Consider the following 16682-nt stretch of genomic DNA (forward strand, 5'->3'; position numbering starts at 1 on the left):
GGATAACCCAAAAATAATGGCAGCTCTAAATAAAGCTCGCAAATATGAGAGTATCCGTATCTAATTAAATTAATTTAAATTTATATTATTATCTTATTTATTTAAATAATACATTTTGAAACTCCCTCGTATCTCAGGCGTCTTTCAAGTATTTGAAAATAGGAAAACTGTTTCTGATATAATTTTTTGGCTAGAATTATTCAATGTGGTTTTCGGAATAAGCGTACGAGGTCAGGTCAAGAAGTTATTGGAAAGTAATTTACATTTTTAAATTATATTTTGCTGATCCTTTTTAGCTTTAATTTCATTGTTTTATTTTAATTTATTAGAAAATTTGCTTCATTTATGACGTGCACAGCGAAACTGAAAATAATACATTTTGAGATTGGCTCGGTTATCTTTTAACTAGTCGAAAATCAGAAACCGTACCTATACAATTTCTTTTTTTTATTATTTTCAGCTTTTCAAAAATATATAGCTGTTAATAAATACTTCAAAAAATAAGGGTGTAATTAAATTTTTTTGGAATATTACATTTCTTGAGCTCTATGTCACAATTCATAAAGAAAGACCCAAATAACTGGTTCAAATTGACATTTCTCTGAGATATTTTTGAAAATTATTGAAAAATATCTAGATAGAAAATATTGGGACAGTAATTTTCATTTTTAAATTGCATTTTTGATATATTTTGCTGATTCTTTTTCAGCTTGTTATCAGATTTTGAAAAATACGCTAATGAAGTTGTGGTTAGCGTTAAAAAAATTGAATCTTTAGTCGATATTTCAATCCACGCACGTGTTTAGCAAAGCATACAAGTAAATAAAACTCCAGTATAAGTTGCATATAATTTTCATGGGGGTCCGCATTTAAGACAATATGCACACTGTTTTGTTTGTTCATTGTTGTATTTTATTTATTTACTTTAATTTATAAGAAAATTAGCTTCATTTTTGGCGTGTACTGAAAATGATACATTTTGAGGTCCGAAAAGCAGAAAATTGGTACTTATAAAACTTTTAGCAGAGAGTCATAGGGCGCTACTTTACTTATTTTATTTTTTTATCCCCGGCTTTTCAAAATGTTTCAAAAAATAAGGGTACTGTTAAAATTTGGATATTTATTGAAAAATATTCAGATGTACAAAATTTTTGGGAGTTGTTTTTCAAACAAATGCTTCATCTAGGTTAGTCTTACAACTACTAGTAACAGCTGAAGCGCCCCAAAGAAAGATTTTTAGTATTAAAATTTGTTATCAGATAGACAGACACCGGAAAGGATTTTTTTACCCTTCATTCTAATATCTAATATCGCGTATCTTTAAAACTCCTTAAATTAAGTGAATTTTAGTTGGTCAATTTTTTCAAAATAATTTTCTTTTCGCATATTCATTGTCCATCAAAATTAATTAATTAATTTGATATATAGTCCAATTTTTTAAGAAAATATGTCCTGAATAGTGTCTGATCCTTCCACACGTCTAAATTTTGAAGGTCTAATGATATTGTATTAATTTTTATTTAATAATCAGTTAAATCGTCTACTGTTACTAGAAACCATTTCAATAAAGAAATCTAAATCTACAAATGTCCAAGAAATAGCTTTTAACAGGCTCTAAGGAGCCGCCTCAAAATACTTAAGGGCGCGCAGGTTTTTTTTTGGAAAAGTATTGCAGCGGTATTCCATACGCACGGCACTGTTGAAGTTGTCCAAACTTTTTCTTTAGTAAAATATGCAGTAGTTTAAATAATTTTTACCCTCCAAATTTTATCAGAATTGCTATAGTAGTTTTGGATAAATTTCGAGTAAATAAAAAGTCTTATTTTCACTTGAGGCAACACCTTTGTGTAGAGGTTTATTCAGGGTGAGTGTCCTATTATACGTTTATGGAGACGAACAGTTTGTTCCTTATGTATGCAACCCGTACAGCTAAACATTTCAATTTTTGAATGCAGTTTCCTATTGAATAGCTTTATCATAAATAGTATGAGAATTGGCTTATCGCGGATAGGGCCCAATTAGCAAGATATGCAAATCTTGGGAACTTTAAATGGAACAACCCATATTTTATGGTTTTATGTAAATGAGCAATTAATATGCCACCTAAAAGTACCAAAATATTATATCTATTTTCACTGGTTTTGGAGTTATTAGCAAAAAACCAAATTATTGCAATTGAAGCCTGCAATGGTGAGGTTTTTTGCAAACAAATTTGTGTTTTATATTCATTTAAACTATTACACACAAAAAACTAATTTAAAGACTAATGAACGGGTATAAATTGTTTTTAATTAAATACTTGAAATGACCGCTATTTGTTATATAATATCTATGGATTGACTTCCAGATGTTGAAAAGACTGGCTGACACGGCGTTCCATATCTTCTATTGTTCGAACTGGCGTTTTATACACTTTTTCTTTAATAGCGCCCATTCCATGGTGGCCATTCGGTTTTTAAACATGATTGTATGTTATTGACGTGCAATAAGCCGAGGCTCCATCAAGTTGGTACCAACATCTGCTATGTAACGCTAATGTAAAAATATCTGTAACTACTAACCAAAACTAACCAACCAAAAATCCAAAGCGTTTAGCTGTATGGGTTCTGAAAAAAAATATTATTTTATATATGTTGCCAAATTTCTTGAAAAAGAACTTTTTATCCCCGAAAATGTTTAAGATAGGTATCGCACATGTTACATAAAAAAGTTCCGGAATGTTTAGCAGAATCTAAAAATGTAATAACATACAGATTGTTCCACTTAAAAAGCGAAAGTTGATATACGCATATCTGGCAACACGGCATGGCCAAAAATATTTTCCATAAATATTCTCCATAAGCATCTAATAGGACACTTGCAGCGAATAACCCTGTATATAACATTTATTGGGCGTTTCAACATGCTACACTGTCCGGTGAAAAAACGTAATTTTTAAGATCAATCCTGGCCCCCGTTTACCTTGATTCATTACAACGCTTTTAAATCCCTTTCGGCAGCTTCGAATTTCAGGGCCCATTCTCTCGATTGACACTGTCTCCGATGTAAAACAGTTTTGTCGCGCCCACTTAACAAAAAAAGAACTTTTTCATTTCCTTAATGGAGCATCCGCAGCGAATAATTTACACGTGGGGCCCTGGAAAATTTAATAACAAAGAAAGCCGCTTTGCACGAAGATTTCAGGCCGCCATAGATAATTTATTAACCACCTAGCGGTCTGATAAAACTAACGCATTTTCAAAATTGAAATCCAAATTCAAATGGTGCGGGCTAACTTTCAATTTCCTAAAAATCTGAAAGCAATCATCGAAAAAATGGAAAAAGGAATTGAATTGATTAATATCAAATTCCTTCTTCGAGTGAATCCCATTTAATGGACAGATTAACTTAACTGCGTTGCACGAGGCTCCATAATGGGACCTCTGCTATTCATTTATTTAATTTGTGCTGGTACTTCGCTGAGTTGCAGTGCACCCGATTTGTAATACACACTGAGTTCTGATACTCAAAAATGTTTTTTATCACATTTGATAAAGACGCGGTGTTGTCGAAACAATTATCATGTAAAAATATATATTTTCGTGAAAATCTGAACTTTTAGTTCTTATTTATTTCGATAAATGGATTTTCATCAAGTAAAAGCCACTTCAGTTCAATTAAGGAAAGACCTACAACTAAGTAAAATTTTTGTAAGTAACATTGAATGATGGCTATGTGGGAGTTCCCTTATAAATTCCCTAGCAAGCAAACAATTTTATGCGAATCGCATTTAATGGATAGAGTCAAGTGGTCGATCTTGTCAGCCTTGCCTGTTAACTGTGGAGTTCCACGAGGCTCCATAATGGGGCCTGTGCTGTTTATTGACTTATATGACCACCCTATACCTTGCCAGTCTAATGCTTTGCTGCTCTGTAGTACCGAGAGTTATTAGTTAGATTTTCAGGTGCCCCTGGTATCTTCTTCTAGTATACAGGGCCAGGTCAAAAAGTTCTTGGAACTTTCTTCATTTATAACTATACCGTAAAATTTGTCTTTTTTTCAAAAATGTCCAAGGTGTCCAGTATAAGATGATGTACATGGGGATGTTGAAAACTGTAGGAGATACAGCGTTGCTTAAGTGAAAGAAAAACAGATACAGGGTGAAAACTGAAAATGATATGGGTCAAAGGATACGGCGATGCTAAAAATGGTGTCAAAAAATTAAGGCAAACTATGTTGTGTTCATTCGAAGTCAACTTTTGCTTCTCTTGTGAGCACAATATTGAATTTATACGTTTTCACGTTTATGTTTGGTCAAGATAAATCAGGAAAAATAACAAAAATAATATTTCAGGGCAATAATTTTTGATGTTGCTATTCAATATTAAAACACATTTGAATAATGGGTGGGGACAAGAATGAAAATCAATAAAATTGAAAAGAGAGGATCGGGAAAAAAAGTCACTAACATTTTCATACATACCTTTTAAAGGTTCTTTGCCTCTTTAACGTACAAAAAAATGAATAAAATGCACAGTAGGGTTCCCGTTTTGTTGCACGCTGCTTCAGAGGACTGTCTCAATATTTGCAAAGTGATACTGTTAACACCTTTCCTTAATTCGCAAGTGTTATATCTGGGGGTTTTCGCAAGCCATTTGATTTGTTTTAGATTTTCTACCCATTCTTCATTTAATAACTGCGAAACAATTTGGGCATTATGTGGCGATACGCCATCTTGTTGGAAGAACGTTTGTCCCAAATTTTCTTGATTTTCATCTGGAGGTTTGATCCTTTTTATCTTGCCAAAACTCCTGTGGGTGGAAAGTTTGTCTTGCAGACGCCTTAACATAGCTCGACCCGATTGACGTCTTTCTGGATGTTTAGTTAAATACATTTCTTCGGTTTTTGCTTCATTTCTACGGCAGAGAATAACACACGGCAACATATCATAATTATCGCTATTTGATTTTAAAACTCACTATTTTTTAACTTCACACAACTGACAGTGACTGTTGACAAAAACTGCGAATCACCTGAGATACGCTGGCGTGGCCAACTCGATGGAACACAAACGCAGCGATATCAGAGGTCGCTATTCTGAAATCGTATTTTTGTTATTTTTCTGGATTTATCTTGACGAAACATAAATTGTTTGTGTTACACATGATTGAAAATCATTTATGTAGAGGATTCTGAAAGTGTAGAAATTCAATATGGAGCCCATAAGAAAAACAAAATTCTTTTTGGTCGTACGCAACACAGTAGTCTTAATTTTGATTTTATTATCCCGAAAATTTTAACATAATAAGGGTAATGCTGTGGTTTTTGAAAAATTGACATGTTTCTTTTTTACCCCGTATCTACGTAATGGTATGAATTTTTGGATGATAATTGATATACGAGGGGTGCCTGAAAAATGCAACATTTTCATTTTCGTATGTTAAAAACTAAAAGGGATACAACAATTTTATTATATAACGACCAAAAATATAGTGCATTTATTGCTTTGCCGTCTTAAGTATTTTACAGCAACCTCTTATATTTTTATGTCTTCTGCATAGTATTATTTCAATTGAAAAATAGGAAAATAGTGTAGCTAAAATATCAAAATAAACCATAGGCATGGTTACTCACGGGGTCGGTTGTAAAAGCACTATATTTCTGATGCAAGTATAACGAAGTCTTTACCGTCGTGAAAAAGTAGTATCATGATTAGAATAACTTCTACATCCATCGACGATGAGGAACATCACAGAAAAACGTGTTGAGAAATTACAATCCTGATTATAACTGTCACGTTTAGTGAGCGGAACGACTTAAGGTTCGTCGCCCTTCGAATAGTATTCAAATAAGATCGTGTTTACAATAGGATCGTGCGTCATACGTGTTCGCGGGTGAACTAGGTCTTAAGGCCTCGTTAGGTTTCGCTGCGAGTGTGCAACGGGAGCGAGAGTAATGAAGTTTTCAGCCGCAATTGTTTGCTTTGTGCCGAAACAATATTTGTCCGATTCGACGTCAAATAAGTGAGCGGCGTAGTTTGGTGGTGAAATGCGGTCCTTCCGTTTGCCAGTAGTCGCGAGCTCGGGGGAAATTAAGTTCTCGTAACGGAGTGAGACGGAACATACGACACAGCGTCCCCTTATTATCGGTTTAATCCTCTCTCATCAAAGGACGCGAAAGATAAACTCTTGAGACTTACGATTATCTAAAGAATTCGATTAATATTGGTATTGGTATTGGTATTGGCAATCTTGCCCATGTCAGGGCACTCGGTGAGCAGATGATACGGGGTCTCCTCCCCTTCCATGCACCACCTACACTCCGGGTCGTCTCCAATGCCTAGCAAGCAGAGATGCCTCCTAAGCCTGCAATGTCCTGTGTAGGCCCCTGTTAGTGCTCTACACTCCCTCCTGGTCAGTCTAAGCAGCTCCCTGGTCCGAGGAAGGGCGGGCCCATCCATCATAAGCCTCGCCTGCCTCATTCCCGGAGCAACTCTCCAGCCCCCCGCGGCCCGGTCTCTCGCCAAGGCTTCGAGAGCTCCCCGCCTCACACACGGGGCGATCCCCAAGCGGGGCTCCGGCCCTATATGCCTATGCGATTAATATACGGGGTGATTCGCTCTCCAAAAATAACAAAAATATGATTTCAGGATCGTAGATCTACATACTTAAATAATAATAAATAATAAAATTCAAGAGAGAGGATCGAGAAAAGAAGTCAGCAACATTTTCATACATACCTTTAAAGGATCTTTACTTCTTTAAGGCACAAATAATCTGCCGTTTAGTTGTACGCATAAAACAGTTCTCAACACTGCTTCACAGGAATGTCTCGATATTTGAGAAGTGATACTATTAATAGCTTCTGTAACAGATTCTCTCAGTACTCCAACTTTTCCGTAGGACCTACTGTATACTTGATTTTTGAGGCGACTTCATACAAAAAAATCAACGGGTGTTATATCTGGGAATTTCGCAGGCCATCTGACTGGTTCCAGGTTGCCTAACCACCTATAATTTGTGCATTATGTGACAGTGCCCATCTTGCTCGAAAAACATTTGTTGCATAGCTTCTAGTGGAAGGTTCATAATATCTTCTGTTTGTATAAGGTTTAGACATCTCTCAGAATTTGACTTATCATCGAAAAAATATGATTCCATTTTAAACTTTAAACGTAAGAAAATTGTTTTTCCCTACTTCTTCAAACATGTTTCGTTATCCTTGAATTCCCTCCCTATGTCATGTTTGAGGAAGGCGGGGCTACATTGTTTCTGATGACTGGTTCAATATATTGGTTAAGTTGGTTGAAAAATTGATTACATGACTCTAATTGTACTAGCTGATTCATTACTCGAAAGTTGTATAAGATGAATATAAAGATAGCTTTATTTCCATAAGACTTTAGTTACATGTGTTCTACGAATCCAAAAATATATAATTATCGTAATATAATTATTTAATTAATAATAACTAGTAATGTTCGACAAATAACAAATACATAAACGATAACAAACAACAAATGCGTATTAAAAGGTATCACAAGAAAGAAAATCCTGCATTTGTATATGTAGCAATTTTTTTCTAAGATGTTAACATTCGATCTTAAATGGTACTGAATATCTACAAAACTTCTGGATTCCTCCTGCGTCGGTTTTTGCTGAGTCGAACTTGCTGACGTTTCGCCAATCATCCTGTTGACTTCTTCAGAGCTTCAGAGTATTTTACCATGTACATGCTTATATATTGTTTGAGGGGAGCGGAGCTAAATCAGGGGCATAAACAGCGTCTCGGATGACTGATGAAATCGGCTTCTTTCGTATCCTATTATTTCTTATCTATTGATTTTAGATGAATTCTGGTTAAATCAAGCAAGAGGATGCTTTTTAGTGATTGTTTAGCCAAAAGCTACCCTTGAAGCGTTCATAAAAGTGGACTGTAGAAGAACATTATAACTCGAGCAGGATAACCGTCAAACTTTCTCAATTTAACTTGCTAAACAATATACTGTCGGTCTCGATCGATACATCGCGTTTAATATTACGTTTAATCTCCGAATGGAATCTGCCATCCCGCGGTATTTAGTACGCGGTCACGTCTTGGACGTGGAGGACAATTAGGGGGCAAATTGGAGGCCGTCCGGGCACTTTGTCGCCTCCGGTAAACAATCGGAACTTGCCCAAAACCTTCCCAGCGATGTTTACGAACTTATCCCCAATAATCTAATCGGGCCGGTTATCTAATTTCGAAGGCAACGGATTTGGTTAGCCTTTTCTGAATAAACAAAACACCAGGGAAGGTGTCGTCGATTACTTGGCGCTTTTGGTATACGAAGAATTCGGAATTTCAGGCAAATTGGACGTTTGGTGGCAGAAGATGCCAAGAATTCCTGATGTCCACTTGGACATAACTACGGCAACACTACACGCAGTTCATTTATGACTATTTACAGTTTAGTTAAAATTTAAATCGATGTTCGATAATAGTGAGAGAAGATTTAAGCCTAAGGGGGTAACAAATAATAATAGTATTAGGGACTGATATAGAATTTCATGGGATTAGCTTAATTTTTTCATCAAATACAGCCTTGTACAATGTTTATGCGTTCTGATAATGAGGTCACCAATCATGGAGTATGCCAGATTTATAAATATACAATAGTGGATTCTACATCTTTGCTATTATCTTCTTCCACTTTTGGTTGTCCTTAGCTTTACCTCCCAAGTTTTCGATGCTTATCTCTCTTAGATTTTCATTGCCATGTTCCAGGCATCTTTTTCGCTTCTTCCTGCATTCGCTCCCTCCAAAATCATTTTTGCCCATCTACCTCCTCTCATGCGCAAGATATGACATAACCAGCGTATCCTCGGCTTCTTCACTTCTCGTGTTATATCTGGTTGTCTGAACAGTGCTCTTCCACTCCATTTTATTTACCACCATAGATTTTCCATAAGATTGTTCTTTCCCAGGTCGCTAATTATGTCCTTTCCTCACCAAATGTAGAGTTAATAGAAAGGTTTTTTTTCCAAGTGACGTATATAACAAAAAAATACCAATTTTCTGACATATAAGCCTACATCTTTTTTTTTTAATGGAACGCCCTGTATATTATATATTTATTTATTGGAATATCTTGTTTCGATTACAATGATGTAACACACCTCTAGTCGAATAGTTTTTGACAAATCGGCAACAAGAAATAATTGTATACAAATTAAAGTAGAACAAAAACATTAAAAATACACTAAAGTAAAAAATTCTATTCTAAATACTGCTGTATGTGACCACTATTTTCCTGAACACGTATCTCATACGTAACTGGTTGATTGCCTCTGAAATCCTTTGCCGAAGTTTCACGGTATTATTACAAGGAGTTCTGGGCACGTGATTTTTTATGTGTCCCCAAAAGAAAAAATCCATTGGAGTTAAGTCTGGGCTATTGGCTTGCCAATCCATAGTTCAACCGTTCTCTAGCCAACCCCTGGGATATTCCATGTTAAGAAAATTTTTAGCTTGCACAACGTTGTTCTATTTGGGGCTCTAAGAGTTGAAAGTAATGATCTCCCAAAATATGCCCATCCGCACCATACCCCTGGTATCACTTCGTGTATTTGTCTAGGATTATTTAAAGACCAATGTCGCGTATTGTGTCTATTACAACCCTTTCTTGTAGTGAACAAACTTTCATCAGTCAAACAAAACTACATCCCCCTTTGACATTGTTCTGTACTTAGTTTTTGAGTTTTACGAAATTTAAATGCGTTATATTTATATTCTTTCAAAACTGATTGGATTGATGCACGAGAAATACTTGTCTTTTCATATATTTTAGTAATAGAGGATGTGTTTCGTAGAATCCTAATATGTTTGCCTTATTTACTTCATTTAACACATTATGATTCTGGCGTACCTTATTAGCATTTAATACGTTACCAACCATATATAAAGTTTTGTGTCGTTAGGGAATAGAAGTGCTCCCAATATTGAACCTTGGAGTACGCCACCATTTAGAGTTGATGCTGACGAGACGCCATTTTCCGTTTCCACATATTGCATTCTAAAATCCACATAAAATACTTATAAAAGCATAGCTTCTTCGCTAAGAATTGATGATAATGAGTTTAGCCCAGCAAGCGCTTTATTGAAGTCTCTGATTCAATAATATCATCAGCAATATTCAATAAGACCGTGGTACCGCCTAATGGCTAGGTTTTGACTAAAACTACTCTAAATTTTAAAAAAGGATTCACCCCTTTTGATATGATATTAAAAAGGCAAGGCAAAAATTAAAACTATCTGGGGCTTTGGATATCGATTTCGTGCAAACGCACCCGAATGTAATGAATGCATCAAAGACGGAGAAAAATGGTTATTAGTCTAAAAACAACACAATATTGAGGAGTTTACCCTGATACCAAGCTTTCAGTAGAAGCTCATACTCATAAAACTGAAAAAAAATTCCCAAACAGTTTAAAAAACACTGCCAACGATTAAGCAACACCCTCATGCGAGTAATAGGAATAATACAGGAGTGAATATATAGATAGACAGTTTTTAGAACTTTTGTAAACTGTAAGCTTTTACAATACCTTGCAGATGCATATTGAGTTGCTTAATTTATATAAAATAACATATAATGAAGATATAAACCCTGAATATATATTCAACAAACTGAATTAAAGGCTGTGAAAAAATTCTTAAACATTGGGGTAATGAATTTAGTCATCACACATTGTGTAGATACCAAAAAAGCCTTACTTAACATTAGAGTCTCAATAATCCGATCGCCTCATACGACACGCCCTGTATATTCGTGCGAAATACGGTGACGCCAATTTTTAAATTGCCTCCGGCTTTCTTCCAATCTACTCCAATTATCGGGAGTAATTTCACCATGCGGCGGGAAATATTTACTTAATATCGATATACGACACACCCACCGCTGTTTAAAGATGAGAATTTAATTACGTCCATTAGCTTTATCGCGTCTCCGTGTACTGTGTCATACGTTCGGACCTATTTCGGAGATGAAATATACTGAGCCACTTGACCTTGTTCTAGAAATGGCAACGTTGTGGTCCGTTGGCGTAGCAAGAGGCGGAGCTTAGTCGAAATCATGGCAGCTATAAAAAGCATGAGGTGGTACAGTTACACAACTACTGACTAGAATAGGATTTTCTACATCTCTTAACCTGCAATTGTAGATTGTATTTTCCAGGTTAAACCTGCCAACTGTATGACGCAGAGCAAATATAAATAGTACCCACAATTCCAGACTTCAAAGTAGTCTGTGGTAGGTTCTTCAAGACAAGTATAATCACTAAATCGTTGACAAAAAAGAACTTGCAGTTGCTGAACTGCAGTTCAGCAACTGCAGTATTTGCGTACCTGAAGGTCTGTGATTTAGACGATTCTTGTTTCCAAGTGTCATCACCACACTTCCAGCGTGGTTTCAATTATTGTGCTGGTGTTCCGCAGTTATGTCAATCTACAGGTTCAGCAAATCAGTTGTTTTTCAAATTTTATTTTTTGTCAAGACAGTAATGCATCGCACTGTTGCGTGTTGCTGGTTTTTGATTGCCTTTCTGATGGTTCAATTTGGTATATGGAGCGAAGGCAGGAACAAAGGTACTACTATTCTTCGCATGTATATTCCTGAAAGATCTGGAAATTTGGCAGTAAGTCCAATTGAGCCCTGTTTTGGCATCTTTCAGGGATGGTAGGGATGGTGATTACTTATACTATTACTTATATACTTCATTTAGGTCATTTCGACAAGAAAAGAAAAGAGTGTAGCACTTAGAGCTATCTGTTTGCTGATTTCTACACTTATCCTTAACAAAACAGAAGACGTATCATAGAATTCCCATATGGTTTAAACTAAAGGTTCATATTCGTTAAGTACCATATACAGAAAAAAAGACCTAAACCGACCTCTCCAACAAAACTGCTAAAAACGCCAGTATATTTTTTTCCATTTTTGAAAGTACCCAGGTTTTTGGAAAACAATTTATTGCGTATTGTGGTTTTCTTTACAGCATTCTATGAATTCTAAATCTCGTCTATTGTAAAAGAACGTGCTACAACATCATCAACCTATCTTGCATAGTTCTGGCTTTTGACATTTAGGTCAAATGTTTTGATAGACTTTGGTGCATATCATGCACCTATTTAATTCGAGTCAGTTTTTTACCGTGTCATGACATTTTTGGTGACTTTCTAAGGTCAGATCTTGACGTTTGAACAGATAAGCCAAAGTTAACGTAAGATTCTCACAGACAATGTGAGGAAAGAGATATTGGCATCTTGGCATGGTTTTGTTTTTAGACTTTGTTTTGGGTTTACACGTTGAGGTACACCAACATATCTCTCGGCATTTCACCTAATTAATTCTAGTCGATGGTTCAACGTCTTCTTCTTCTTCTTCCTACTTTAGTCTAGGCAAATTACCTGTTCATTTTCGTCGTCTCTGCCTATCCCACTGCCAGGTTGTCACTCCATCGTTTTCGGGGGCGACCTAAGCTCCTGCGACCCAATGGTGATTTGTCGCGTGCAATTCTGACTATTCTTCTGTTGTCCATTCTACTAATATGCTCGTTCCATTCTTTCTTTCTACGCAATACCCACGCATTAACGTTTTCCACCCTGCATGTTCGTCTTATGTTTTCGCTCCTCTCTCTGTCCAAGAGCGTTTTTCCAGTTATTCTACGAAGTATCCTCATTTCGGTTGTCTCTAGTAATTGTTTAGTTTTCCCTGTGTCTGGTCGGGTTTCTGCGGTGTATGTCAAGGTTGGTCTTACTATTGCCTTGTAAATTCTCGATTTGGTTTCGATTTTAATGTTTTTATTTCGCCAAATTGTGTCGCTTAAGCATCCTGCTATTCTTGTTGCCCTTGTTGTTTGCTCTCTGACTTCTGCCTCCACATCACCATAACCCGAGATTTCTATGCCCAAATATTTAAATTTCATTACCTGCTGGATGATTTTGCCTTCAACTTCTAATTTGCATCTTAATGGTGTTTTTGATGTTGTCATGCATTTAGTTTTTTGGGCCGATATTATCATATTAAGTGATTTGGCAGTGCAGTTATATCGATGTAATAGTCGTTGCAGATCGTCTTCACTTTCAGCCACCAGTACGGCGTCATCAGCGTAGCACAGAATATTGATTTCATGGTCGCCCATTCTGTATCCTCTCAGTAATCGTACATTTCTTATTACTTCGTCCATGATAATGTTGAAGAGAAGGGGACTCAGGGAGTCTCCCTGTCGGATACCTCGGCCCACTGCTATTGGTTCAGTCAGGATCCCATTTATTTTTGCTTCGATCTGGTTTGCTTCATATATATTTACTATCGTTTTGATGAGGTTGTGTGGAGTTTGTCTGTTGTAAAGGAGGTGTAAAACGTCTCTTAATCGCACTCGATCGAACGCTTTTTCCAAATCAATAAAACACATGTATGCCGGTCTGTTGTATTCAATTGATTTTTCTGTTATCTGCCTTATGACAAAAACCGCATCTGTACATGATCTGCCCGATCTGAATCCTTGCTGTTCGTCGGCTAAGGGTGTTAAGTTGTTGATTTCGTTTGCTATAATTTTTGTTGTAAGTTTCAGTGCAGTGCTTAAGAGATTTATACCTCTGTAGTTTGAGGGTACTTTCTTATCTCCCTTTTTGAACATAAGGATAGTGATGCTAGTTCGCCAGTCATCGGGTATTCTATGTTGGTAGAGAATTTTCCGAGTGAGGGATGTTAGCTGCTGTGCAAGACACGGGCCACCATATTTAAGTAACTCGTTTGGGATACCATCTTTATCTGGACTTTTCCTGTTTTTTAGTTTTTGAAGAGCTGCAGCTACGTCGGCTACCTCAATTTCTGCGTTGCGATTCGTCACTGTTTCGGGTGTATTCAGTTCAATGGTTCAACGTCTAACGTCTAATTTGGGAGGTTAAGATCTTCATGGTTTTATAATGCAACTCAGAGTTTACATTGCGGGGAATTTGAATGGAAAAATGGAAAGCTATACAGCAAGTTTGGTTGGTTGTTGGTTGTTTTCTCTGTTGTCGTCTAGAACTTTTCATAGAGGACGTAATCGACATTTTCGATGGTATCCGAGAGTTCAAATTCAATGGGTTGGCAGGTGGCAATAATAAACAAATGTTTACGTCGTTGTCATTCAAAAATAATATATCGTGGATATTCCCGGTGGGTATTGTTTATTTATAAATTATTGGCATAAAATTAGCTGAAATGAAACTATTATTTTCCGTGTTATCAAAGATAAGGGCAATCTAAAGAGACACTGATTAATAACTTCGAACGGTCTGTTTAGAAGTGGCTGATTTACTTTTAGATAAATAAACGACATTGTTGACAACCTTTTAGTACACGCGGCGGCCGATTCACAACTGCGTGCAATTTTATTTTTCGAGTCGATAACCGTCGCGATAAAGTAATTAACGAGGTAATCCGGAAAAGCAGTAAGCGATGTGTATTTCTTTAAAGCTTTGCGAAAACTTGCGTTGCCCCGGGAACCATCGATAACGATGGTTGAGAACATTTTCATTATCCCGTAAAAGTTTTATTATATATTTGGTACAGTTTGCGACCAGTGAAATGTTTTGCCTTACTACGAGGGCCGTTCAAATATTACACAAAGTAACAAATTTGTCAAAATAAATGAGAACTAAAGGTTCAGATTCTCACGAAATTATATATATTCACATGACAATTGTTTCGACAACACCGTGTCTTTATCAAATGTTATATTTACAAACTACCTGCTACTATATATACTGAAAAATGACAATAAAACCATAATTAATGTTGTGAGAATTTAAGTTTAAAAGTCTCATTTTGTTAAACTTTATGGCTTCCAATAAGTTTAATTTTCTACTTTTGTGGCTGTATGTAAAATATCAAAATTGTCGTCAAAAATGCGTTTTTTCTGTTTTTGTGTTTGTTTTTAAACGCTCTTTAATGTCCGTTAATGCGTTTCTTGAAGGATCTACCGGTTTGTTCTATACAAATTTTAGAACAACATCCGCATTTCAACCTGTAGACACCTGATTTTTGAGATTTTGGACATGTTTTATTGTTTTTTAAAAAAATTCCTATTGTGTTGTTAGTTTTGAAAGTTATTTTTAAACCACATTTTGACAAATGTTTTCAAATTTTTTCACTGGGTTCTCCTTTGTATTAAATTGTTCGTGTTATGCATTAGGTTGACTGGATTTGTTTTTTATTTATAATTTTATCGATAATGGACGGATTGTAGCCGTTGTTCAGTGTAATTTGTTTAATGATATTAAGTTATTTGTTGTAGTTTTCTGTTGAGAGTGGCGTGTTAAGAAGTCTAAAAGAGTGAAAAGCAGCCATTCTGTGTGTATAAGAGTGATTTGATCTGTTATGTATGACTGTGTGAAAGTTTATTGTAAATGGAAAAATCTAATTTGTTTTGCGTTTTCGTAATAGTTAAGTCTAAAAAATTAATAGAATTATCCTGTTCAATCTCGATAGTGAATTTTATGCGATTATGTAATGAGTTAATTTAATTTAAAAAAGAATTCAATTTTCTGTCCGTTCCAGCAAAGATATCATCCACGTATCTATACCACCATAGAGGACTTTTATTTAAAGGATGTTATAGTATGATATTTTCCAAATCAAACCTTCCTTAAAGATTTAAATCCATTAAATTCAAAGTAATTTTGGTCTAAATATTCTATTAAGCGATCTAAAATATCTTGTTTCACCAATGGGTTAACCTGTTTCCGAGTGAGGGTGACATCTACTAAATCTATCACATCCTTAGGTGGAATACTGGGAAATAAGTTTTGTACATCAAAAGTTAGAACTGATTTTGATATCTTTAATTTTGTTGAATTATTCAAAAAAAATTTTTATTGGAAATATTGGTTTAAAATCTGTGTGAAACTTTAAAACATTTACTATTTTTCTTAAGAGTTTATCTGCTGGAACCGTTACATAAGACGCGACTGGTCTAATGGGCATATTTTGTTTATGTAATTTAACTAAAGAATATAACTTCGGTGGATGTGGATTAATAATTGTTAAAAAATAATTGTCTTTGTCACTAAATAGTGTGGAGTTAGTAATTACTTCCTTAACTTGTCTTTGATAAAACTCGGCAGGATCGTGTTTGATACATTGGAAAAGTTCTGGTTTAATAAAATTGTTGATTTTTGTAATATATTCTGGGACATCGATACCTACGACTTTCTTCCCTTTATCTGCACTTGTAAATATTTGTTTTTGATAGATTTTACTAGGGACATTTGAGAAATTTCTTGATGTTTGTTGTTATCTATTAATTGAGAGCACGAACAATTGTGGTTCAAAATGTGATTTAAAAATAGCTTTCAGAACTAACAACACAATAGGAAAATTTTTAAAAAACAATAAATCGAAATGTCCAAAATCTCAAAAATCAGGTGTCCTAAAATTATATATTGGACAAACAGGTAGATCCCTTAAGAAACGCATTAACGAACATAAAAGAGCGATTAAAAACAATATTCTAGTTTCTAATTATGCTATACACTTAAAAACAGAAAAACAAATTTTTGACGACAATTTTGATATTTTACATACAGCCACAAAAGTAGAAAATTAAATTTATTGCAAACCATAAAGTTTAACAAAATGAGACATTTAAACTTAAATTCCCACAACATTAATTAAG

At 35.3% G+C, this 16682-nt stretch overlaps 1 protein-coding gene across 3 annotated transcripts in view; it reads left to right on the forward strand.

The window, feature by feature from the left end:
- The window catches only part of LOC132698147 (parathyroid hormone/parathyroid hormone-related peptide receptor-like), an 88981-nt gene that overhangs the window by 53662 nt on the left and 18637 nt on the right, over nucleotides 1–16682 (forward strand). Inside the window, exon 1 of one of the 3 annotated variants that reach the window (XM_060664055.1) lies at nucleotides 14375–14441. The exons of 1 other annotated variant lie outside the window; for it this stretch is intronic. The gene's annotated coding sequence lies outside the window, so the exon portion shown is untranslated. Of the gene's footprint in view, nucleotides 1–14374; nucleotides 14458–16682 lie in introns of those variants that run through there. One more of the 3 variants, XM_060664057.1, reaches the window with a different exon arrangement.

This window comes from Cylas formicarius, unplaced genomic scaffold, assembly GCF_029955315.1.
Source record: "Cylas formicarius isolate icCylForm1 unplaced genomic scaffold, icCylForm1.1 PGA_scaffold_2__14_contigs__length_35257938, whole genome shotgun sequence".
Taxonomy (NCBI): Eukaryota; Metazoa; Arthropoda; class Insecta; order Coleoptera; family Brentidae; genus Cylas; species Cylas formicarius.